Source organism: Schistocerca gregaria, chromosome X (genome assembly GCF_023897955.1).
Source record: "Schistocerca gregaria isolate iqSchGreg1 chromosome X, iqSchGreg1.2, whole genome shotgun sequence".
NCBI classification, from domain to species: Eukaryota; Metazoa; Arthropoda; class Insecta; order Orthoptera; family Acrididae; genus Schistocerca; species Schistocerca gregaria.
In genome coordinates this window covers 45,464,654-45,489,965 of record NC_064931.1, presented here as the reverse complement: position 1 = coordinate 45,489,965, position 25,312 = coordinate 45,464,654, and the positions used below count along the sequence as shown (strand labels likewise).

The window sequence follows — 25,312 nt, the reverse complement described above, 5'->3', positions numbered from 1 at the left end:
ATACTTGTGTTATTTTATTTTAGAAGAAAGGTCTCATAGCTACTCTTCCTGTTATATTGTTGGATATTAGAAGACACAATGAAAATCTTGATGCAATTGGCCCTGAAAGAAATTCAAGGTATTTCAGCAGGATCAGTAAATATTTTAGGAGCTGGTAGTATAGACTAATTCAGATAAAACATTTCCTATAACAGGTCTCGAATTTTTATTGATTGCAGAGATACAGCTGTTAGGATGCAACCCAAACAAATATTCACAGTAGGTGTTAAGAAAGGCTGTTTATTAAGTCAAAGTTGATTTTTATCATTGTGTTCTCTTTTTCTTTGTGTACTTTGCCTCCTAACCATCCAAACAGACCAAAATCTAAAGGGATAAGGTTTCTGATCCTTGGTAGCCAAGGAACATGACCATCTCTGCCAATCAAACTTTCAGGGGAAGTTAAGTTTAGATGATTTATCACCTGATGACTAAAATTTGCAGGGGCCCTTTTGTGCCAGAAGAACATACACATGTTTGCAGCAAAAGAAACGTCTTCCATAAATACTGGAAGCTTGTTTTCAAGAAATTCTTGACAATGAGGCCACATAAAAGAATGTTGATTTTTATCATTGTGTTCTCTTTTTCTTTGTGGACTTTGCCTCCTAACCATCCAAACAGACCAAAATCTAAAGGGATAAGGTTTCTGATCCTTGGTAGCCAAGGAACATGACCATTTCTGCCAATCAAACTTTCAGGGGAAGTTAAGTTTAGATGATTTATCACCTGATGACTAAAATTTGCAGGGGCCCTTTTGTGCCAGAAGAACATACACATGTTTGCAGCAAAAGAAACCTCTTCCATAAATACTGGAAGCTTGTTTTCAAGAAATTCTTGACAATGAGGCCACATAAAAGAATGCAGTAGCAATTATGGAAACACATTTTCAAGAAAGTATAGTTAATGAGGCCACATAAGACAACACAGTAACACAACAGGCTCAATCAGTTGATTGTAAATCGTAACATAACAAACCTTTACAAAGAGGCACTCTCGGAAATGTGCCTCCATAAAGGCATATAATTTTTGTATGAATATGAAAGTGAGTTACAAGTGTTATTGATAACATCATAGGTGAAAGTGGTTTCATCATGAAACAATATTAACTGGATGATTGGTTGGTTGTTTGGTTGATTTGGGGGAGGGAAGTACAGGGAGTAAAAGAGGGATAGGGATACCAAAGTTCAAATATGGTAAGCAGATTCAAATGGACATGGGTGCAGTATCTATGTAGAGTTTAAGAGGCTTGCACAAGATAGGCTAGCATGGAGAGTAGCATCAAACCAGTCTTTGGATTGAAGAGTGCAACAACATTTAATATAATGGAGTGGAACCTGACAAGTCTACAGTACTTATGCTGTGCCTGTCTTCTTTCCAGTGAAGTACAATAATTACTATGTTGCTAAAGTCTTGGAGAATTTGTGGAGAATACTTCACAAATAATTTTGCTATATCATTTTTATTGTAGTATCCTCATCTCCAGATCTCTTCCCTTTCTTCATACCTTGGATGGCTTTACACATTTCATCTGGCATTACTTACAAAATCTCATTTCTTTCATTATTCTCCGTCTCATGAACTAAAATGAAATAAAATATTTTATTTTTTGTTAATTACTGTACAAGCTGTGATCTCAGCTGATCAAATGTGGTGTTTACCAAAAATAAATACCCGTTATTTTCTCTTCACATTTTATTGCTTGTAGTTACGTCTCTTTTCGGCTGGTCCCAGCGGAGGTTCGAGTCCTCTCTTGGGCATGGGTGTGTGTGATTGTTCATAGGATAATTTAGGTTAAGTAGTGTGTAAGCTTAGAGACTGATGACCTTAGCAGTTAAGTCCCATAAGATTTCACACACATTTGAACATTTTGAACTTCTCATTTCTAATTTTCACTGTACCTTCTCACATCCTCTTGAAGAAATCCATGAAAAGCTTTGTTTTGTTCAGTATATTCTATCATATTTTTGAAACTCTCACATTCTCTTCAGTAGTTGCTTCATTCTATTTAAGATTTTTTCTTTTGCTTTCTTCATCACTGCACTGTGTTTTAATGTTTGTGCCAATATCTTTGTTAAATAATAGCCACTTCTGTCTATGACTGTATAACTTAAATTTTCTAAGGTGCTGAATTTGTTCACTTAATTTAATATAGTATATCTCTTTATTCTTTGATAAATTGTCATAATCTACATAAATGGCTAACTGTTTAATGAGTCTAATCTGTTCAAGTTGTCTATCTATTTTTATTCTACTTCTTACAAGTCTATGATTACTTGAAACTTGGACTTGAATAGGACCATCACATCATGTGTGATTTCTTTATGATTTGGCAAAATGAATTCAGGTTTGATTCTCACTTTGTCCTTCTCAAATCCATTTTCTATTTGCTTTCTCCCAGATGGACAAGTACATTGTTCTTTTTCCAAATTCCACAAATATTTGATTTGTCATTTCTGGTATCTACCTACAGTTTCCCACAGAAGAAGTATTATTTAGTTTACATTCTACTTTTGTATTTAAATCCTTCAATACAATTTTATCATGAAATCTGCTGTTTCTTATTTGCTTGAATAACCCTTGCAGAAGTGTTTCACATCCTGATCGGAATGCCAACACGGTTATAATTTCCATTGGATATATTTTATTTTTTATTTTTAAATCAAGTTTCACAATTCTCTCTGAGATTCCTTCTAGATGTGCAACATTGTTTTTAAACTTTCTGTTTATAAAACAGTCTACATCTGAAATTTCTCTGTGCTCTGTTCCTCTGTAGTGAAACATGTGACATATTTTTTATTCAATTTTGTCTTAAGTTTTTGACCACACTTCTGATAACCTTACTACAACCCATATCAAGTTATTCAACTCTTCTTGAAACTTGACTAACCTATATTTGGAGCACAGACTTCTATAATATATTGTACGTAAGTTAAAAGTAGCAGCTGCAAATGGTTTTATGATGCCCACATTACTGGATGCATATTATAGGATATTCAGCCTAATTTTTTGTGGTTGCATGTGGGCACAGAAGAAGATGGATGTGTGCAATGATTGAAGAGTCTCCTCAGTCCACTATTGCCAACACTTTCTCACGTGGGGAGGAATACTGTTATCCCAGGAACTTGAACCTGCAATAGAGTCTCTGACAAACTCACCCATAATACACTTGTCTGTCAGGTCTTGCAGTGTTTTGTGTCACATGAAAAAGGTTAAATATTGGCAGAGGAATGTTTACAGTGGTCACAATATAAATGTGAGCACTTCTCAATACCAGAACTTGGGATTACCACAACCAGTTATGTATTGTTCATGTACCATCAACTCCCTAAAATATGTTGTAAATACACTGAGGTGACAAAAGTCATGGAATAGCAATACACACATATACAGATGACGGTAATATCATGTACACCAGGTACAAAAGGGCAGTGCATTTGCAGAGGTGTCATTTGCACCTAGGTGATTCATGTGAAAAGCTGTCTGGCATGTTTATGGCTGCACGACAAGAATTAACAGGCTTTGAACACAGAATGGTGTTGGAGCTAGATGCATGGGACATTCCATTTTGCAAATTGTTTGGTAATTCAATAGTCCAAGACCCATGGTATCAAGAGTGTGCCAAGAATACCAAATTTCAGGCATTACCTCCCATTAAAGACAACGCAGTTGCCTACGGCCTACACTTAATGACCAAGAGCAGCAGTGTTTGCATATAGTTGTCAGTGCTAATAGACAAGCAACACTGAGTGAAATAACCACAGGAATTGATGTGGGACATACGATGAACATATTCTTTGAGACAGTGCAGTGAAACTTGACGTTAATGGGGTAGGGCAGTTGAGGACAGATGTGAGTGCCTTTGCTAACAGCACAACATTGGCTGCAGCATCCCTCCTGGGCTCATGACCACATCAATGGTACCCTAGACAACTGGAAAACCAAGGCCTGGTCAGATGAGCCAGAATTTTAGTTGGTAAGAGCTGATTTTAGGGGTCAAGTGTGATACAGATCTCACAAAGCCCTGAACCAAATGTGTCAATAAGACACTGTGCAAGTTGGTGGTGGCAGCATAATAGTGTGTGCTGTGTTTACGCGGAATGACTGAGTCCTCTAGTCCAAGTGAACCAATCGTTGACTGAAAATGGTTATGTTCAGCTATGTAGAGATCATTTGCAGCCATTCATGGACTCTGTGTCTGCAAACAATGATGGAATTTATATGGATGACAATGCACCATGTCACTGGGCCACAACTGTACGTGATTGGTTTGAAGAACATTCTGGACAGTTCAAGCAATTGATTTGGCCACCCAGATCACCCAGCATGGGATGTGATTGAGAGGTCAGTTCCTGCACAAAATCCTGCATTGCCAACACTTTTGTAATTATGGATAGCTATAGAAGCAGAATGGCTCAAAATTTCTGCAGGGGACTTCCAACAACATGTGGACTACATGCCATGTCAAGTTGCTGTGCTATCCCAGGCAAAAGGAGGTCCAACATGATATTGGGAGGTATCCAATGACTTTCTTCACCTCAGTGTAAGATCATTTAATATTCAGTTGGTCATTTACCCATCATATTTTTGGTCCATTCATATACAATTTCCATCTAGTGATCAACTAAGGTTGTTTTCTTGTGGCTATTAATAGCTATATGTCATGACTATCTCAACTGGACATCAAAATTAACTTGGGTTGATTCCCTTAATCCTCACAATGATGTAACTGGTGCATCTTTTGCTGATTCTCTTTCAAGTCACCTTTTACTGCCAAGTTCTTGGTATCTTTCTGTATAAGTATACGTATTACTAAAATATTTCACCTCTCACTCATTTGGTGCTTATTTTTAATATGTACTGATATGTTACCTTTGATTAATGGGTGCACTTCTTTCACATGGTTCAAGTTTTTATAGATGTTTCACAGAAAATTCCATCCCTGACAACCTTGTTGTTAACAGGACATCACCCATCTTTATTATACAATATCTGCATATTTACAAGTAAAAAACAAGTTTATGGATATGAAGTAAATTTACGTCTCACACACACGCACACATGCACACACACACACACACACACACACACACACACACACACACACACACACACACACACACACACCGTATACAGCTAGTTCATTGTAAGAATTATTGGGCTGGTGCATAAGTTTGTAGCATTTTTCCATAAGCTTAATAAATGCAAGAGATATTCATATCACAGACTTCAGTCATCAACAATATATTCTCCTTCATTATTTACAACAGTCATCCAATGCTGGTGTAACTTTTCGATTCCACAACTATAGAACTCTATAGTTTGGAGGTGAAGAGCTCATCGAGCCATGTTTGGAGTGCACTATCTTCTGGAAAGAAAGCTTCTTAAATATTGTTTGACAGAGAGCAAAAAAGGTGACAGTCTGAAGGTATAAGAGCACATGAATAAGGTGGGTGTGGAATAACTTCCCAATCCAACTCCTGTATAGTGTTTTTGTCATTCTAGCAGAGTGCAGGTGAGTGTTATAGCAGAGTAGCAGCACTTCACACAGTCTTACTGGTCATTGTTCTTGGATTGTATCTGCAAGATGTCTTAGTTGTTAACAATAAATGTCATCAGTGATGGTTACACCTCAGGGAAACAATTCATAATACACTACACTGCCATTGTTCTACCAGATGCATAAAATTACCTTTTATGGATACGCACAAGTCTTTTTATGGGAAGCTACTACTTTGTTTAGTACAACCATTCCCTTCTTTTCCTTATGTAAGCATAAAGTGGTCATTTACCATTACCTGTAATGATACAGGGTAGGAATGGTTGGTGCTGTTCACAAGTCAATTCATGACGAACAAGCAGAGATGCACATATGGCCACTGCTGTCTCTCGTCTATTGAACAGAAGCATAAAAACATGTCAGAAATGTTACAATTTCTCCACTTGGCACTCCATTTTATGTCATCCACAGCTCCACTCACTATCTCAAAATGACAATATGACAACATGTCAACTCAAACAGCAACATTGGACTACAAATAAAAAATAGCAGTCAATAAATAAACCCATAGCACCTGGAATACCAACATGCAAAACAAAAACAATACAAATTTGTGCACCAACCAAATAGTTGTCATTAGATGTTTCACATAGGAATCAATCACCATAACGAATCTACCAAAAATATTATTTTAGTATGGGAAGTAAATACTTGATTTCTATATTTTTTCATAAATTAACCCATATAACAGGTGACTATGCTAAATGGGGACAAACTGCAAGAAATGATCCTCTGAGGTTAAAGAGCAAAAAAATTCACATGGAAATATGGTCAGAAATAGGACCCTATGTAGGTATACTCATTGGAGATCAAGATAAAAGATCTTTGACAGGGTAGATTTCAGTGATTGAAAGGATACATGAGAATACCCTACACAAGGAGGAATGCTCTGTCTATACTACTGTTTTAGCTCCACACTATAGAGGAAGTCACCATTAATGTCTCCCCATACACTGAGGCTGAACCGGTGTTGATGGTTTATTGCCACTCAACCATGAGGATTCTTCATAGCCCGTAGATGGGTGTTGTGAAGGTTGACAATAATGTCCCTCATATAGATAGGTACATTTGTGAATAGGATGGATGACAAATATCCCAGAACAGTTGTGATTGTGTGTCAAACCAGTGACAAAGCCATCACTGCAGATGCAAGTGTCTAGGTAGGACTGCAAAAATTATAAGTGATACATATAAAGACAGCTGTAATGGAGAATGTTCCACATGGTCATCTGGCATATGTGTGCTGGTGGGTCATCTGACTGGTGCTGATACTGGTGTCATATTCAACAGTGTTGCATAGAATGGGCTTAGGGTGATGCATAGGGGGGCATCCAGGATAGTTACAACACTGAGTAAATAAATACCAGAAATAGTCTGGTAAAAACCCCTTGGTGTTCACTGTCATATGTTTACGGGTTCCATTACAGTCAAAGTTCCAGAGGGATGTCACTACTGGCCACTAAAATTGCTACACCAAGAAGAAATGCAGATGATAAACAGTATTCATTGGACAAATATATTATACTAGAACTGACATGTGATTACATTTTCACTCAATTTGGGTGCATAGATCCTGAGAAATCAGTAGCCAGAACAACCACCTCTGGCTGTAATAACTGCCTTGATACGCCTGGGCATTGAGTCAAACAGAGCTTGGATGGAGTGTACAGGTAAGCCCATGCAGCTTCAATACAATACCACGGTTCATCAAGAGTAGTGACTGGCGTATTGTGATGAGGCAGTTGCTCGGCCACCATTGACCAGATGTTTTCGATTGGTGAGAGATCTGGAGAATGTGCTGGCCAGGGCAGCAGTCAAACATTTTCTGTATCCAGAAAGGCCCATACATGTGGTCATGCAATATCCTGCTGAAATGTAGGGTTTCACAGGAATCAAATGAAGGGTAGAGCCATGAGTTATAACACATCAGAAATGTAATGTCCACTGCTCAAAGTGCCATCAATGCGAACAAGAGGTAACCAAGATGTCTAACCAATGGCACCCCATACCATCGTGGCGGGTGATATGCCAGTATGGCGATAACAAATACACGCTTGCATTGTGCGTTCACTGCGATGTCATCAAACACGAATGTGACCATCATGATGCTGTAAACAGAACCTGGATTCATCCAAAAAAATGACGTTTTGCCATTTGTGCACCCAGGTTCATTGTTGAGTACACCATCACAGGCGTCCCTGTCTGTGATGCAGCGTCAAGGGCTTTCCTTGCATATACTGTTGGTGAAAAGCTGCCACACTTATCACCTTCTGGTAAAGTTTCAAGATATGCAGATGTTGTTACATTTATGGTAGCATTTTGCCCCCCTCCACCTGGCTATGGGCAGCAGGGTACTATTCTGCTGGTAGGCAAGGAGGGGGTTGAGGCTGCAGTGGTAGGGGTAGAGCATGCACAGTTCGCATCTCTCTGTGGGCATTCCACCTGACTCTTGTTGTATTGCCATTAATGTGTATTCCATGCCACACCTACTTTATATCCTTCAACTCAGTTGACCAGATTCTTGTGATCCCATATTTTGGTGGATTACTTAATGATGCTATTCCATTAACCGACTGCTTGGCAAAGCACCTTGGTGTTCTGAAAGTCGAGGGTTTGGTCTTCATTGATGCTATGCTCTGCTATCACTGATTTTTCTGTCTGTTCCAGTTACACATGACAGATATTTTCCACTGAGTGATTCAAAATACAGCAATGCATTTACCCAGTGCTCTGTTGGCCACTTTCACAGGTGATGATGTATATTCCAGATACATTCGCTTTTAGTTTGTTTGTTTTTTTCCCAGAGTCAAGCCTCTCTTTTGTCTTTGGCAGTGGTCACAAGACAATTTTTATATTGGATTTTTCAAGTAGACACACAATTTTAGCTGAGAGTAGTAACAAGTACAGAACAAAAGTGAGCCTCATGTCTTCTTCTTACTCTTGTCAATTTCAAGCATATTGTCTCTTGTTGAATGCCATAGTAATCTGAGTTTTGCTGTGCCTGTTTTTTGAAATACATTCTTCAGGTGTTGTAGTTTGTCTGGGAGACATGCACCCTATGTGCCAGGGTAGTCAGCACTGTCTGTCATCGCATTGGAGGTGGCAGCTCATTGCATGCAGGTACAGGTCTGTGTGTGTCTTCTTCCCGCATACTTTATGGTCTAGTATACCATCTGCCTTCTTCCTTATTAGCATGTCCAGGAAACGGGAGACAACCCTTCTCCTTTATTTCCATAGTGAAAACAGTGTTTTGATGGGGGCTGTTAAGGTGGTCCAGAAGTCCTTCCAGTGTCTGCCTGCCAAACTCCCATACCACAAAAGTATCGTTGACAAAGTTAAAGAAGTGTTCCAGTTTCTGGTAAGTGGTTTAAGTGCCACTTCCTTAAAGTGTTCCATATAGAGATTTGCAATCCCATGGATGCTCCATCCATTTGTTCATAAAACTCTTTGTGGCACTTGAAATAGGTGACTGGCAGTGCACATTCAAAGAGTTTAACTATTTCAAGGTCAAAATGTTGAGAGAGCAATTCCAAGGAGTCTTTGTAACCATTTTTTTCTATTTCAATTTATTATTCATAACATGTAATTTTATATGCATGTGCATTTTCAACTAAGTATAAAATTTTTATGATTATATATATTTTTTAGTTTACATTATTTCTTATTACACTATAATTCATGATAAAGTCAAGTTATAAGGGCACTTTTGGATAAGCCACTGCTTCATTCGCTTTTTAAAAATATCTCCTGTCAATCTCAGTTGAATGTCTTTAAGTATTTTCACAAAATCAGCTGAGTTCTTAACATGATGACTGCAGTGCCCCATAAGGGGCTTTAGAAGTGTTGCCACATATTTTACCAGTCTGTCATTGTGTCAAGTATTGGCTGCAGAGGCACACCATCATTATGGATTTTCAGCATTCCTTACAGGTGCATTTATGCTGGAACCCTGGAATACAACCATTTCTTCACTGTCTCTGGTGGATCTGAGTTCTTCAGCAGAGCCACGGATTTCCTGGCCATTGTTGAGGTTGGGTCCTTTTTGAGCTTCCTCTAGGATGGGTCCCATAGGGTGTAGGTTTCAGTGTTACAGCACTATTCACAAAAGTACCTCTGCTACATTCCTTGGTTCTGGTCTCTTAACATTTCAAGCCACAAATAGTTAATTTCTTTGAACATGCACTGACAACAATGTACTTCGAGTGTAATTGAGAGTTTTATGAACAGAAGGATGGAGTGGTCATGGGATCTCCACTGGTTCCAGGTATCACAATCTCTACATGGAACACCTTGAGGGTGTGGCATTTCAAACCACTCACCAGAAACCTAGCACTTCTTCCACTTTGTTGATGATGGTTTTGTGGTATGTGAACATGGCAGACAGGCACTGGATGAGTTTATGAACCATCTTAACAGGATTTATCAAACATTGCTGTCACTATGGAAATAGAGGAGAATGGCGGTGTCACTTTCCTGGACATACTAAAAGTGAAGGAGACAAATGGAGCTTTCCGCTCCCGGGATTGGAATGACTCCTTACCCTCTCCCTTAAAACCCACATCCTTTCATCTTTCCTTTTCCTTATCTCTTTCCTGATGAAGCAGCCAGCGGTTGCGAAAGCTCAAATTCTGTGTGTGTGTTTGTGTGTTTTATTCATTGTGCCTATCTACCGGCACTTTCCCGCTTGGTAAGTCTTGGAATCTTTGTTTTTAATATACACTAGACTTTTCAGTATATATGAAAAAGGCACACCGACAGTACCTGCATGAAATGAGCTGCCACCATCTAGTACAACAGCAGACAATGGTGACTGTCTTGAGCAGCTAGCTTGACAGTCCACATGCAATGGAAATATCTTACACCTTGTAGCTCCAAATAGGATGGATCTCATTGACAATGTCAATATAGAAACAGGGATTAGTGATCATGAAGCCATTATAACAACTATGGTTATGAAAGTTAATAAATCAGTCAAGAAGGCTAGGAGAGTGTTTCTGCTAGACAGAGCAGATAAGCAATTGTTAGCATCTCATTTACAGAGTAAAGATGGGTGTAGAGGGGTTGATGTAGATCAATGGAAGAGTAAGATGGACATAAATGGATTATGAGCAAAGTTCAAGCAGGTTGTAAATTGTGGTCTGGAGAGTTATGTGCCTGGTAAGTAGATAAAGAATGGAAGAGACCTACCATAGTTTAATAACAAAATCTGGAAGATTCTGAGGAGGCAAAGGCTGTTGCACTCTCAGTTCAAAAGAGAATGCACAAATGATGAGTAGGAAAGGTTAGTAGAGATTTGAGCATCTGTGAAAATATCTATACATGAAGAATACAATAACTACCACTGACATACCTAAGCAAAAGGTCTGGCAGAGAACCCGAGAAAACTCTACTCCTATGCACAATCACTAAGCAGGTTTTGTGACACAAGTTAGAGGAAGACTAGTGCTGTTGACCTCATGCTAGGCTCATTGAAAGGAATACTGTACATTAGAATTAACATGATGGGAGATTTTGTGGATAAATTGGAAAGGGCATTCTGAACAGGACTGAAAAGTGTGGTCATACATTTGACCCATAGTGGCCCAGGCAATGTACCTCCCTCTTCACACCATTTACAGACAGGAGTTCACAGGGGAGGGTAGGTAAGGGCATTGGTACGCATCATATTATGCTGGCGAGAGTTCAGTACTAAGAGTGAAATCACTTTACCAAATGTGGACACCCTCTTTTCATATGCAATTAGCAGTACACACAAATACATTTCAACAATCATACAGGAACAGATGGCTGACTGAAATGGTGTAATTGTCCAACATCCTCATCTATGACAAAGCAACACTGTGGTGCTAGAAACTGAGCAAGTCAGACATACGTGACACCAGACTGATTGTCAGCAAATATCCTGTGATTCCTGAAAACAATAATTAGTCCATAAATATGAGTATGTTAGTGTACTCTCACACAAGAGGTATTGAACTGAGAGGTTTTAGACATGAGTCATAATTTCCATATTGTACCCACTTAACTTACCCTAGGGTTTATGAGTATGTTAGTGTACTCACACACAAGAGATATGGAACTGAGAGATTTTAGACATGATGCATAATTAACATATTGTACTCACTTAAGTGTCTTAATTATCAGCAGCCCAAAGCATGAAAAGATCTCCACTGATACCCTAGGGTTTAGAGTGAATATCCTTTTGATACTGCAATAGTAAATAAAGTATATATAGTAAGGTAAGGACAGTCACAGCTGCCAGAGATGTTGGTTTTCCATACCAAGATATTTGGTGCACTGAGAAGTCACTAACTGGAATAAAGTAGAAGGATCTCATGTAAGCTAGTATAACAGTAACAGGAGTTGCCCAACAGTACAATGCCCCATACAGGACACAGAGGCAACAGTCAGTACAAAGTAACATAAAATGACAACTTACATAAGGAAGTCATGTTGTACAGGGCAGATGTTATACAGCAAGCACAACTGAACATAGGAAAAATATACATTAGTCACAAACACAGCAATATATCTAATACAGCAAATAGCAAAACAACAATATATCACATTGCAAGATGAGTTGGAGGTGGTTTGAATAGAGATCTTGTCATTAAATTAACACCTGCTAGCCATCCTTCACTAGTGTGTTTTTTGAGGACATCCAAGCATCCTTAAGAAGAACTGGAGTCATGTTCATGTGTACTTTCTTTTACAGTGTTAAAACTATTAATGGGGTTATTTTATCTGCCAGTGTATTCTTGTTATTCAGTGTCCCTGCCAGAAATAATGTGAATGGAAATCCTTAAACCACCATCATCATAGTTCAAAATTTCTACTGCTTCAGATCCTTCAGATGAGGTCTCAATTAAATGAACTGTGGAGCATGCTCCTAGTCCATTGGTAGTGAGCAAGATATAAGATAGCATTCCATTCCCAGAAGCATGGCTGATGTGAGATGAAATAGATGTGCCTTAATGCTCCAGTAAAGTTTAGTGCAGATTACAGGCAGCTATGAAAAAATTAAGTTTGGCTGTGGGATCATCCTTCACACCCTGAGTAGGAGATAACTGATGGCTGGTAGTGCCATCAGCACATGTGTAAAAATAGGCAAGGCCTCAGACATGTCTTTGTTTTACAGTTGCATGATTGAGAGTTACCCTTTCCTACCATTGAGCAATGTTCTATTGATCTTCCATAAAAAAACTAGTTTTTTACAAATTTAGAGATAATGGAGAACCTAATCAGTAGTATGCTGTCTGTCTTAAAAGAATGTGACTGAATCAAGTAATTAGGTAGTCAAAGTCCTAGTCAGTGCAACCAGTGAGTGCAATAACACAACACAAGATAAAAAGAGAGGATCAAATGAGACACATGATAATAGTGCACATATTGTTCGTGTGCAGATGTATTATGATTATTTGACAAGGCAGCAGCTAAAAAATTCTGGTAGTTTCTTGCATCAGTAATGCCTTCTACTTTACAGATACTGAGTTCTTGGAGAGTCTCTGTGAAGTAGTTGCTTGCAACGTGGAATAGAATTGTGTTGGAAACAACTGAGATGCAGGCTATTATTACATTTAATATCAAAAGTGCAAGCATTAATGAGGAAACAAGACCAAAAATTGACATGTGTTGATTATGTGTGAGGAAAATGTCTGCAGAGAAGCATATCAACTCTTCTCATTCACAAGGAGTTAATAAAAGTCTTAAGAGGCATAGCTTTTCTGCAAGTGAAGGATGCTCAGAGCAGCAGAGAGAGAGGCTTGGGTCATGGCGAATCTGTGTTGGTCATGACAGCTGTCATTGCACACTCCAGCACAGCTTCAGCACAAAGTCCATTCCACATGGCACACACTGTGAAACAGTGCTATGCAACAGTTAACTTGGCTTAACTGCCATTAAATACCCAGGATCATAATATTAATGCTAAATGGCCCCAGATTACATAGAAAATAAGATTTGTTATAGACACTAATATCAGGACCTTACTAATGGTGTCTTTTGATGCAATAGTGTAGGTGCATAAAATATTACTTAATAAAATGAGTGCAATAAGCATGTCAGTAGCTGAAGTTATAGTAAAGGGGTTGATTGAACATAGGCCAAAATGTACTAAGGTGAAAGGAAACAAGGAAATCCCTAGTCAACCCAATCATATGAATGGAAAATAGCTGTTGTTACCCATTCCATTGCAAACAAAATTACTGAATTTGAATGCAATCCTTTAGCCTGTAAGTGTTAAGATCGTATAGCCCATTGAGTGACCCTCTTCAACATGGTCATGCCACAACTGCTTCTCTGCACATGATCAGGTTGTGTCCAGTTGATCACAACACAGCAGCTAGTTCACTATATAAGCCTTCTTTGCCAAACAATCCCAGCATAGAGGGCTTGACGGTTACTCACAGGCCAATCTGTGAAAGCTCATCTCACACTGTCGGAATCTTGACAGAGTAATTTTCATAAGTTCATACCAACCCTCATGTCTCGTGAGTGTGTGTGTGTGTGTGTGTGTGTGTGTGTGTGTGTGTGTGTGTGTGTGTGTGTAGGGAGCCAATAGTTTGTGTGCATGTGTGTCTGTTTCCTTCTTTATAATGAGATGGTACAAGTCTCCTGGGCTTAAGCAAGGAACAGAAAGAGTAGCTTAATCAGAGTTATTACATTTGATTTTTTAGTTGGACAAGTACTGCACTGTTAATCAAGTCTCTTGTGTTTGCATCATAAACATAGTGTGAACTCAGAATTATTCTGCCAGGAGACCATAATATAGCTCATTGCAGATTTAAATAATGGACAGTATGCAACATTAACATTCTGTGAGGACCTATACAATATGCTTCCAGAATGAGATTTTACTCTGCAGTGGAATGTGCACTGATATGAAACTTCCTGGCAGATTAAAACTGTGTGCTGGACCGAGACCCATTCTCGGGACCTTTGCCCTTCACGGGCAAGTGCTCTACCATCTGATCTACCCAAACATGAGTCATGCCTCATCCTCACAGCTTTACTTCTGCCAGTACCTCATCTTCTACTTTCCAAACTTTACAGAAGCTCTCCTGCAAACCTTGCAGAACTAGAACTCCTGAAAGAAAGGATATTGCGGAGACATGGCTTACCCACTGCCTGGGGGATGTTTCCACAATGAGATTTTCATTCTGCAGTGGAGTGTGTACTGATATGAAACATCCCCCAGGCTGTGGCTAAGCCATGTCTCCACAATATCCTTTCTTTCAGGAGTACTAGTTCTGCAAAGTTTGGAAGGTACTGGCAGAAGTAAAGCAATGAGGATGGGGCATGAGTCTCACTTGGGTACCTCAGATGGTAGAGCACTTGCCTAAAAAGGCAAAGGTCTCGAGTTAGAGTCTCAGTCCGGCACACAGTTTTGATCTGCCAGGAAGTTCCATACAGTATGCTCCATGTAACTGACTTGTAATGTTAAAATTCCCTTTGTTTATGGATGTGACATCATTTGTGGTAGTGGACAGAATTCTCCTTTTGTGTATAAATAAGTGACCAGTCAGTACAGAGACCCTGTATCTGCCTACTACACGTGTTGAACTTCAGTTTCCTTTAGAAGTGTAGTGGTAGAATTCTAGTGTTTATTAGGTCAACTGGATTATGCAGACTCACATGCCATACACAACTCATGAAATGTAACTTTTGCCTTTTTTATGGATGGTGAGATAGAACTCCTGATGCATTTTAAATACCATACACAAGAAGGTGGCCACAGAGGAAAAATCATGGGTGGGTTTGGTAGGTAGTGTCTACATGTGCATACATCTTCACGCATTGACCAGAGTGATGGTTGAATGATGAGAGGAGGAAGATGAGGAGGTGTAGAGGCATAGATCCAATTTCATTCCATGGAGGTAGCTGTGTTGGCAGTAAACAACCCTGCCGGTGCCTTCCTCACTGCCCCAATGGCAATAATCATATTCTCTAATGCAGAAAGGTCAGGTATCTACAGGACTGCTTATTTATTGAATGCCCGAATATGGTGGAAATGTTAGATGTGCTGTTCCTCATGTGATATGTTTCTCCTATTTGTTTATATGTGGGTTTGTGATTCTTACAAATATGTACTCTTTAAATCAGTACAAATATTATGGGTCAAATATTAACTGGTATGACACACAAATGTAAATAATAGGCAGGTGGCATACAATAATGTACCATTTGATGTACAAATTGGGTATACATATAAAAATGATGAGTTCAAAGTCAGGTGCCGTATGTGTTTTGTGTGCAAAGTACAACTCAGTACTACTAAACATAATGTTAGTTCCATCATACAGTATGCCTTAAAGTCAGTTAGTGTCATAAGTCACACTATCTAGTTGGTAACAAGAAGGTGTGCAAAACACATGATTACCATGACAACTGGCATGTTCCAAGGAACATGCACTTAGTGGGCAAATATCAGCCTTTGAGGAGATGCAAAAGGAATAAAAATAGAGATAACCATTCTAGTAAAGGTACAAGGCAATAACCATATTTATAATTATTATACATGAAGAAGTGATATGAAACAGTATCCATTTGCCCCAAATGTAAAAACTCATTGTGGATCAAAGAAAATGTTCATATATCATCACACAAAATATTTGTGATTAGGGAAATCATGGGAGACACCCTGTATGTATTCTCTTAATAATGAACACTGGTCTAGACAGTAAGAGTATTTGGCATTTATTGCTAGGAAAAACTGCAGATCCTGCAGTAAAGAAACAAGATTAGCATACAGTGACTGAGCATAATTTACTGTGACATGTTATCCATTGGAACTGCCACTTCACCAAAGTGATGTTGCAATCCGCCATGGTTTGTTATTTACTGAATCATGAGGGATTACATTTATCTCCTTTCTCTGGGTGATCTAATGCAGTAGTTACAACAACATGAGAGCTACATGTTGTGTCCCAAAACTCAGTGGGCCAAAAAAACATGTATAGCCATGACACAAGTACAAGATTTCCTCACAAGCACAGTGATGAATATTGTATCAGGCAGATTAAAATAACTGTTCTATTAATACAGGTGGCATGACTTTCTTGTGGTATGGTTTCAGTCTGTCAAAATGAAAAATTACGGAGTTGTCTGCCAGTTATATTTCAGCATTAATAGGTGTTGTCAGCTATGGGATTTTGTAGAGCTCCTCATAGGCAGGAGAGAACATCTTAGTTTTCCTTCTTTCAGTGGCTGTATTCTGCAACAAAACCCAGTCATCTTGTCAGTATCAGGTAACACTACTTCTTTTTTGTCTCTTTAAATCTGCTTTGAAGCCACCCTGAAATTATGCTGCTGCACTTTTCTTCAGATAATTTTAAGTCATCATGCTAAGTTTTTTATTTCACTCAGATCAACACTCTGAGGTAATTTATCTAATTCAAAGGGAGAAAGGGCAGCTATATGCTGCCTCATAAATAGTATGTCCCATTGACTGATATAGGCAGACAAAACATATGGCAGATAATGATCCTAGTCATTATGTCTTGTTCCCATAAAAGGATAACATTTGGGCAATAGCTCTATGGGTGGCTATGGGTGTCTTCAACACGGCCATTGGCTTTGGTGTGGAATAGGGTGGTTCTCCTCTTCTCAGTCTTCAACAGTTTACACACTTGTAGAAATAAAGTGGACATAAAATTGATTTGTTTGTCCATCAGAATGGCATCAGAACTTTCAAACAGTAATACCAAATTTTTGCTAGATGGAATGAGAGTAACTTCCGCTAGCTTCAGGCCCCTTTAGTTTTCTCAAGAGTGACTTAGATGCCAACATTCCACCTCAGAGAAACAGTCTGTAATCACAGCTGTGCAAGCTGCTCCTCTGACTGTATCTTTTTCATAGTCATAATATGGACATGTCCTTGCAAAGCTCCAACAACATCATATTACTGTCTTCAGCAGCACTTGCTTTCTGGGAGTGTGTCAGAGGCATAGTTACAAACACAAGACGGGCTTAAAACTTAACAGTTAACAGTTACTGTAACTTCAGTAAGAGTAAAAATTGCTGTTTGCAGGGAAAGTAGTTCCTAACTGTCTGTGCTGCTATGCTGGTTTGAACAGTCACTGGTAGGTCTATGGCAGATGGCAGAAGGCAAAAGGCAGAGGACAGCAATACTCACATTAGCTGTAGCATATAGAGACAGCAGCAGCAGGGCATCATGCTGGAGCAGGACTTGTGAACCTCAGCTAGGTGGCAGCACAGTCATTGTACTAGTGAGGTGGTGATAAGCCCAGCATCAACACCTGGATCCTCACAGCAGTGACAGGAACAAGAGTCAGTGACATTGAGCATGGCCTGACACCAGGAGCATAGATGGTAGCAACAGGCAGTGAGCTGAAGAGAGACTGCTAGCCAGCAGTGAGGAGGCCCAGTTCTGAAATGGACTTATCATGGCTTGAGGCATGGTGGCCAGCACAACTGTGCTCATGCACAACATAAGTGCTGGTGCTGGGTGACCAACATCAGCAAGATGTGCAGGGTGGCATGGACCAAGTCCACATCTGCCACACAGGCTAATGCAGGGCAGAGGTGGCTACAGGGTGCAAAGAGTTGCGGCTTCCTTCCATGGTACACACATTCATAACAGTGTCCAAAAGTGAAATGGCAACTATTATTGGACTGAAAGGTGAAAACTATCGTATTGCATTGACACTAGATTTGTAGGATGGGGTGAAAGTAACAGATAGGTGGACATCTGATATAGTTCCATCATTGGTAAATAAGTATAAATCTGGTAAAAACTCATTGGTGTTTATTGCATTTTTAAAGGATGCATGTTTTGCACCTGGGAAGCCAACATATGTTTGGAGGGGCCATTATGGACAAATTGCTAGAGAGAATCTAGGGAGCAGTAGAGGGATGTGATTGTGAATTGGAAGCTGGCAGCCAAGACAGCAAAGTTGTTCTGCCTTGGCCCTTGACTGTGAACACCTGAGGTCCCATGTGATCCTTTCCTGCACTCCTATTGATCAAAGACTGAGACTGAGATTTTGCCATTGCATCCATCCATTAGCAAACTTCACTGTGGGAGCACTGCTGAGCTCAATGTCACACTTTGGGATGACAAACAGGTTGCTTTCTCTACAGCAATGAGCTGAATTACTGACACCAATCCAAAAAAATTAAGTTTTGAATTTTCATCCCTATTTCCTCCACACAGGTGGCCTACTGCACAATGTTCAATACCTTTTGTCGCAACTTTCAAGTGGTTGTACCTCCCTCGAGTGCACCTTTACCATATGTCCATATGACCTTTTCTGCTTCTTATCATCTTAGGGATCATGCAGTTTGTTCTCATTTAGCAAAATCAGACTCTAACTATAAACATCGAAAAATGTATCAGGACTGTTTCCTGAGCCTTTAGATATTGACTTCTCTTGGTCCCCAGTGGCTAGTTACAGGGTGATTGGTTCCACTTGTTATCACAATTACCCTTGTGATTGTATTGCAAAGAGAATACCTGTGTACCAATGCAAATGCATGTATTGATGAAAGTATGCTAATGTTTTCAAATAGAACTTTTCATGGTACTCACTGTTGACAACATATTTAAGTATTCTCTTTCCTCTTAGTATCTAGGCTTGACCTCTGATATGGAAGGATATTATCATTGCACATAAACAGATACTGAAAATTTGCAAAACAGAGAGTAAACCAACAATAATGTTACTCTACAGCACAGTACATAGCAACATATAGGGTAGGAGGGGGAGGGACAAAGGTGTGCACTCAACACTCTGCTTTTCCCTTTTGCTTTTCTGGTTACATAACAATGAAAACTGTACACAATACACCTAGGATCATACTTTACATGATACCATAAATTGAAGAATGTTTATATAATTATTAAAGTTATATTTAACAAAATGTTACAAATGAAGAAAACAGATCTTCACTCCAGGCCTGAAGTAAACATCTGTTGTTATGGCCCAAAACTCCACACAAAAATAAATTATTATGATTTTAACAGACTAAAGGAGAATTTCTGTATTTGTCCAGTACTACTATTATTAACTTGTATAATGTATTAGAATATCAAAATCACCACCATCATCACAATCTTTACCATTATTGTGATCATATTAAATATCCAAATATGGCAATAATATACCACTAATTTAAATACAAAGCACTTTTAACTCAAGGAAACACATTGTATTATTACTGTTCAGTATTTTCTTGCCACAGTTTTCCCGGTGAAGTCTGTATCCCTGTTTGGTCTTCATTAGAGAGTCGATGAAGCTAAAATTGCATTTAGATTGCAAAGTTTCCAGTTTTTGAAAATATTCTGTTTGTGCTTTATTGAAAACCGTTTCCCTCCAAATAGTGATTTTCTCTTGTTACCTTAAACTTTAATTATGACAAGCAATGAATAATCAAGCCCAGTTTTCCCGTGCCACTTGAGTTTCTTTATTAAATAGGTGGTTCACACTATTACTTCTGGAAAACTGATATGCTAAATGCTAAAGTGTTTAACTGTAAGGCCATAGAACATAGACTCCATATTCATAGATGCACTCCCATTTCAGTTTCCTTTGTCTCAGAAAAAAACAGTTTTGAAACATCCCAATGGTGCCACTCCATAGCCTGTCTTAAGTCTTTCATATAATGTAGATTCATTACATCCAAGCATTCTAGCAGCAATTCCAATTAGAGATCCATTTTCTATTAGCTTTTTAGTTTCCTCTTCTGTTTTAGAAGAGACCAATATGGAGAACATTTTTCTCTCATAGTTTCTGTAACATGAACTAAATTTATTAATACTGAATCAGTCAATGAGAAATAGTGAACTACAGGGTGACAATTATTGAACTATATGAAATAAAATAGTCATAAATTCTGAGCAGTTTGCGTTGGAATGTTCAAGCTGCACGGTTGGCAATGGGGCATGATGCGAACTAATATGCATATATACGGTTTGGTTTAGCAACGAAACACACTTTCGTTTGGATGGATCATCAATAAGCAAAACTGGTGCATTTGGAGGAATGAGAATCTGCATTTCACCATTGAGAAGTCTCTTCAGCCTCAACGGATGACTGTGTGGTGTGCAGTGTCCAGTCACAGAATAATCAGTGCAATATTCCTTGATGGCACGGTGACTACCGAATGGTACATGAAGGTTTTGAAAGATTATTTCATGACTATTATCCAAAATGACCCCAATTACAAGAAGATGTGGTTCACACAAGATGGAGCTCGACTACATGGAAGCAGGAGAGTGTTCGATGTCCTGGAGACTTGGTCTGGGGTATGCAGGGACCACTGGCACGGCCCTCAATTGGCAGCCATATTCCCCAGATCTGAACACATGTGCCTCCTTTTTGTGGGGCTATATTAAAGACAGGGTGTACAGTAATAACCCCAGAAGCATTGCTGAGCTGTGAACAACTGTTAAGGAGGTCATCGACAGCACTGATATTCTGACACATCACTGCCAGTGATGGCAGGCATATCAAACATGTCATAACCTAAATCAGAATATCTATAGTGATGTTTACATGTTGAATAAAATGTGTGCATGCCATAGTTTCTAACAAATTTACATTTTTTTTTCATGTAGTTCAGTACTTGTCACCCTGTATAAACTAAGGTGCATTAAATATGTTAAATAAACCTACAAACTCAGTATTAAAACTGAAGTACTAAAAGACAAACATTTTGGAGCAACAGTATGCATGGGGACATTTGTCCCAGCTATTTCATAGGACCTATGACACATGGTACTGATTTCTGAACTACTGGCATCAGCTGCCACATGTGACAACTTGTTAAACTAACAACTAAGCTTAAAGCACGAGTTAGGTTTTGCACTTACATGCGAGGTATTGGCATTTTGTTATAGCAGACAGATAGCCATCAACTACAAGGTAAATACTTAGACTGAACATTCCAAAAAACTAACTCACATCATATCTCAAAAGCTTCAAAGTGCAAACCAAAAACATGACATACTTGTCTCTTCTCCCATAAAAGCTTTCAACTGAAGATTCAGGGCTGCCACAGTACACTCACAAATGGGTAAAACACTAGATTCATATCTTTGCATCTTGTGCACCTTTGCCCCTGCCTATCCTATCTATTTCTTTACAGGAGCTGTTCAAAATTTTGTCTCCCATGGTCATATCTGTATCACAATAGTGTGCACAGTAATCCATCATGAGTAGTATTACATGCTAAGGAATCCTAGCACCTGTGGTAATCTTAGACATCATTTCCATGCAAGTATTGACTTCATTGTCATAAGCTAATGTCACATATGACACCAGGACAATAATTCCATTAGTTTCACATGTATTGTTGCCCAGACATCATGTTGAAATGACAAAAGTTGCCAAATTTTCAACATAAAATTTTCTAGTTAGTCAGTTATCTAGTTAGATACATGCATGTTCTTGCTATATTGCGATATATGTCATTAGTAGAATTTTACCACTACTCTCATTCTATCGTAGGGAACTGCTACAAATAATTTTATGTTATCATTATACACACATCAATTATGAGTGAATAATCCTAGATATTTGACAGTTTTTATTGTTTGAAGTGTCTGACCACTAGTTGTGAACTTGGAGAACTTTCCTAGTGAATAATGCATTCAATGAACATTTTGTGTAGAACTTCATTCAGTCAGTCAGGAAGTACATAAAGTAGAATGAGATACTTACTGATAACACAGGATCATACAATCACAGCATATTTGCATTGATCAGCTCCACTCACCAATGTAAATGAGTTTTTGTTGTATTATAAATCTGCTGTCAAAAATGCCACCACTTATAAATGTATATGTAAAACTAAGAGAAAAAGCTAGCATTGCCCAGGTATCTATTTTCTGCAATCTTCTATTACTCCTCCACCTTCTCCCCTCTCTCTCTGTTCCCCTCTCTCTAACCATTTCATCCCTCCTCCTCCCCCCTCCCCCCTCCCCCCCTCCACCACCACCACCAAACACACACAGGCACCTTTTTAGATAGTAACAGGTGTAATAGGTTTGGTAGAAATCTATCCAGGGGCTTAGGAGAAAATATTGAGCATATGCATAAATGACATATATTGCACACATATATGTCTGATTCTCTGCTGGTTTACACTATATGACTCCAAAGAGGATGTTAAATTTATCCATAGTACTCAGCTGTGTGGCTTGTTTTTCAGTTCCAAGACATGTTGGCTCACTGCAATACTCATTCTTGGCACCTGTTTGACACAGTGAACTCTACAAATAAGAGACAAATTACACTGCATACTTTTAAAAGTATTCCAAGTAAACTAAATACAGTAAATAAATACCAATAGGTTATTTTTGAACATTTTTATGTCAGCCTTTTTCATCCAGACTACCACCCATAGTTCTAGTATGGGATCTTACTCTCACAATATTTTTATACAAATAATGATATGTGCAACTAACACAGTTGGCTGAAATGCTCCAGGTGTGTCTGAGCTATGCTTCAATGTCAACCCGTTTTCATTCCCACCCCAAGGGGATACAGGTGGTTCTGACCCCAAAGCACTTCTTTAGAGCTAGTAATACAGAGAGGTGTAAACAAGAACATGGTGGTTTCATGCACATTGCTCTAGAAACTCATTTACCAACTACTCTCAGTGTAGGAAGTCCAGAGACGATGTGCTTGCACTTCCTAAAGACGGTACAGGTGAATTGTTATTGGTATAAGATAATAAAAACTGTACAGATCTCTTGTAATGAGCTAACTACTGTAGGCTGGAGTGTCATCAGTTATATTTAAAGAGTCCTCTGCAACACTCCTGCATACCTTTGCAAAGTCAGTATCCTCCATAATAAGATGGATGAACTTGCCTGCCCACAGACACCTATATGCAGATACAAATGTGCTGCAATTTGGTTGCTGTCATTGCAGAAAACTTTCTTCATTTCACTGCCTTTCCATTGGCATACAACACTTCCTTATACAAGACACATGTTGGCCAAATCTGCTTACACAGATGCATCTATAATTTATTCACTCTTTATACATTTGTACACATATCGTAGTGCAAGACAAAACCTGAGACAGGACTGAGTAGTAAATAGCGCATTTGCCAGAAGTGATTTAGCAAAACCTAAATCAGAATATAGGAAAGAACATGAGTCTCCAACTTCTTGAATATGAGATAAGTGTATTAACAAATGGACTGCCTCATTCAGTTATATCTAATGTACAATTCCCTTTTGTTTGTGTGTGCATGTAAGAAGTTATCTTAATAACTTGAAAAAAAATTTGTACACTGCTCATTTAGTCTCTCAGCACTTTTCCCTGCACACATCACACTCACTTGCAGATGATTTGATCATGACAATGACTGCTGTGCTTTTGTTACACCTCCACATCTTTCCTTTGCCTGTCTAGGAAATGAGTCATCATTCTCTCATGATGTGTAAAATATAGAACTCAGACATTAGTATTATGCTCTGGCAACCTTGTGTATATTATTGCACTGTAAAAAGTGTTTCAGTGTTAACATCTATTACGCTGTGACAAAAGTGTGTTAATTGTCACTTTTTTTTACTAATCCTTTCGCTTATTTTTATAAGTAGTTATTAATTGTATTATTTAAAAGGTACATTTTAATTGCGATGTTAAATAAATATATTTTAGTTTTTTTTCACCTCACACTGGACAAATTATAATACAATTTTAATACTTCATATGAAATGTTGTTAATGTTTTTCATTTCTCTTTCCTGGGTAAATGTAAGTCAAAACTAGCTCTTCTTTCATGATCCTGTATAGCAATATTTCTGACATACAAATAGTTTTCTTAATGTGTAGAACAGATTGACAGGTGAATCTTTTGGTTCAGTAACGATACCCAAATTTCAAACACTTCATTACACTGAGTCCAGTTGCTATTTCTATGGCCCTTTTCTGATGTTTAAGAATTCTCGCCACATAGGTACTGGCACTTACACACTAGAGATAGGAGCATAAAAACATAACATGCAGATGAAATTCTCTTTGCCAGTATATTTGTGCATTAATTCCATGTCAACTGACAATCAGTGTTCATTACTAAAAATTGAATTGAATTGAAGTAAATTGAATCTGTTTCTTGAAAAAAGGCAACTTTTTTTCTGAATTAATGCACTTTTGCTAATGTGCAGGTATTCTCAGTACTATACTGTGACATAGGTGGTTGAGATAATAAATTGAACTAATTATTCTGTAATGAGATACTGGAAACAAAGTTTTCCTTGCATCACATTGTAGGTAAAGTAAGTGGTAGTCTGTTTCATTGCCAGGATGTTGGGAAAATGCAATCAGTCTACAAAAGAATTTGTTTAGAAATCACTTGTGCTACAATATTACAATACTGGTAAAGTGTATGGGACCCATATCAAATATGTGGTGATTTCAATTTTAATCTTCTAGTTGAAAGTCAACAAAAACGGCAATTTTTGGGCATATTAAAGAGTTTCAACATGTCACCACACATAAACAATTCAACTAGAACAACAAACACCTCCAATAGCCTCATAGATAACATTTTCTCAAATATGTCAACAACTGACATAGAGGTAACAAACATAGATTTAGGATTGTCTGACCACAATGCTCTCACCATTGAAATCCCTTTAAGGTCAAAGGAAGATAAAAGTATAAATAATATTTACAAAAGAAACTTCTCTGTGGACAGCTGTCATCAGTTCATAAGTATCTTAGGAAATGAAAATTGGTTAGAT

The 25,312-nt window shown here is 38.4% G+C and overlaps 1 protein-coding gene across 1 annotated transcript in view; it reads left to right on the top strand.

The window, feature by feature from the left end:
* LOC126298412 (uncharacterized) overlaps positions 1-25,312 on the top strand; it is a 538,508-nt gene that overhangs the window by 287,050 nt on the left and 226,146 nt on the right. The window lies entirely within an intron of this gene.